This window comes from Cryptomeria japonica, chromosome 8 (genome assembly GCF_030272615.1).
Source record: "Cryptomeria japonica chromosome 8, Sugi_1.0, whole genome shotgun sequence".
Classification (NCBI taxonomy): Eukaryota; Viridiplantae; Streptophyta; class Pinopsida; order Cupressales; family Cupressaceae; genus Cryptomeria; species Cryptomeria japonica.
The window spans coordinates 78,224,406-78,227,267 of NC_081412.1; positions in this window are offsets into that span (position 1 = coordinate 78,224,406).

Below are 2,862 nucleotides of genomic sequence, written 5' to 3' on the forward strand. Positions count from 1 at the left end.
TTCCATGTAAAAATATCAATGTCCTATTGTGATGGATGCTTTGCTTTTTTATTTATTTTTGTGGATCTGAATTTAATGTTTTAAGAATTAATTGTTGGGAAAATAGGTGTTGTACACCTTGCATAATAATATTTATAATTGTAAAATTTATTCATTATGGAAATGTAATGTAATATTTTTTTATTTGATGTTGCACATAGGCGTGTAAAATGTAGAGATTCCTTGGGAATATTTTCCAGACAACTTGATGAGTTGTATTGTAACATTGAGATATTATATTGTATTTATTTAATATTAAGGAAATTAATTTGATAAAGTACCCAATATTAGATGTGGGGTCAATGGGGTAGTTAGCTCATGGTATTTGCACATGGTTTTGTAGCATATGGTTTTGATGTAATACCACTTGGTCCTTTTGTGGGAGCTTGTGTCTATAATAGCAACCACAAGGGTGGTTGTTTGGGTTAGCCAGTTAGCCAGGTTTAGCATTTGTGGAGGTTGGAAGCATGGCATTGGATGTGTGATTACTTGTTTTTTCACATGGAGTGCTTGTTGATGGTCGGGGTTTCAAAAGCTTTCATGGTTGTATTGTAATGTTGCATTTGAATAATACATGGTGATGGATGCTTTTGGAGGCTGGTTTTTTTCCTCATGAGGGTTTTCCCATGGTATATCTTGTGTCATCTTTGATGGATATGTTTTCTATTTTTTGCATGTGGATTCTATGTGATTATTTTGTTGAAATCTCAATTGGGTTATGTGGAAATTGTCATAAAGTTGTCTGCTACTTTCCTTACATTAATGAATAGATTAATTTTAATTTATGTTGATTCACCCCCTCTCTTAGCATCTGGTGTGTGTTCAAAAATTGGTATCATAGCCATGTTATTGAAGCAATAGTCTAACAACTAAGGTAGATCCTGCATTTGAACACATGGGGTCCAGAGAAAGCCTGAATAAAAAGTTTGGTTTGAAAACATATTTAGATGCCATGTAACTTGAAGGATGGGATGTTGATCCTACTAATGAAGAGATATATCTTGAAGTATAACTTATAACTACTCTCAAGGATATGGATGATGTTAGAGCTCAATGTAGAAGATATCAGGATAAGTTTACAAAAGCATAACAGTTGATTGCTAGGCTAAAGACTCAAATTGCAAAAAACAATGAAAACAAAAACAAACTCAAGATGGTTGAAGATGAAATTGGAAAACTAAAAGATGAAAAAGAAGAAATAAAAAAGTGTGATTATAAGCTTAAGAAAGAAAAAGACGACATAGTTCATCTGAAAATTTAAGTTGTATAAGAAAAGAAGACTTTTGATTGTCTAGAAACCAAGCTACATAACAAATCTATTGAATGCACAAAGCTTGAGGAAAAAGTTGTTGTCCTAAGAAAGGAGTTGAAGGATGCAAAAGCACAAAATTAAAAGGGGTTGAAACTCAGATGTGGTAGTGATTTTCTTGATGGAATGCTCAGTATTATGAAATCACTTAAGGACAAGGGTGGTCTTAGTTTTGAAAAAAGAGAGTTCTCTAAGATTGATAAAGGGAAAGAGAAAGTATAGGATGAATCCAAGAAGATGAAATATATCCTAAAGAATTTCACTCGTCTGAAACAAGAAGAATAATATCAAGAGGTCGGTTCCTAGTCAAACTGTGCAAACCAATTACTTCCAATCCTTCAATGATAATTATTTTTTTTTGTATTAATTTTAGACATAGTGTTATTGAATGTATAAGAAAGATGAATCAAAATTCATTTAGGTCCTCAATACCTCAACCATTTAATGTTCAATACTATACTTGCGACAAATTTGGTCACAAGGCTATTGAGTGCAGATCTAATGTAGGATGAGTGGAAATGGTCCACACCATGGTCCTACTTGTTACAATTGCAATAAACAGGGACTTATTGCTAGATTTTGCAAAGGAAAGAACACAAGTACTTGTGTTTCATAGAATAATATTGACATATAACAAGAAAGGAAGAAGATGCAAGAGACATGGGTTAAGAAGTTAGATAATAAGGAAGAAAGTAAGGCAAAGGATGGATTTGTACCTCAAAATGGTGCAGACAATTCTTCTGAAAACTAAAAGAAAAGAATATTGTCTAAGGGGAACCACACTTACAAATTTTATTAAACGCCATTTGAAGCACATAATTTTAAATATCCAACATGTTAGTTAGATAAGTTATGGAAAAGATGGTATTTTGATATTAAGACATTTCGTGCGATTTTTGAAGAAAATGCATTACTTGCAGAGAAATGTGAAGGGTTTTACTACTTGTTTGTAAAAGCTATTGAAAATGAAGAGCATTTAATGCAACAAGTGAGAGTTGTATATATGCTATACTTAGTCACTTTTCAACCTCATTCAAAACATTCAATTAATTGAGGAGCTCAAGAGTGAAGAAGAATTGTTAAGTGTGTGAGTGTGTGTGTGCAAACCCCATCCATTGTTTTTTAGGTATTTCTCAGTATATTCAACAAACCCTAAAATTTGAAGAGTGATAATGGCTACTCCTAGGGTTATAGATGTAGTGGATAAACCCCAACCTATTTTCAAAAAGAGACCATAAAAATCGTTGGTGCATTCTCTTGAGTACCCATCAATGTGATTCATACAAAGGATGTGCAAATTTACATTCATGCTCAAATGGATGAATATAACCACATGAAGATGATAGAATTTAGAGATGAAAATATGTTGGATGATCAGTTTGTGCTAAAACCTGAGTATGTGAATTTGCAAGAGAAGAAACTAGATGTCTTGAGTGACTTTCCTTGGTTCGGCAAAGAAGAGATGGTATGAATTGTGCTAAGTCAAATCCATGAAGAATTAATCTAGTCAGATA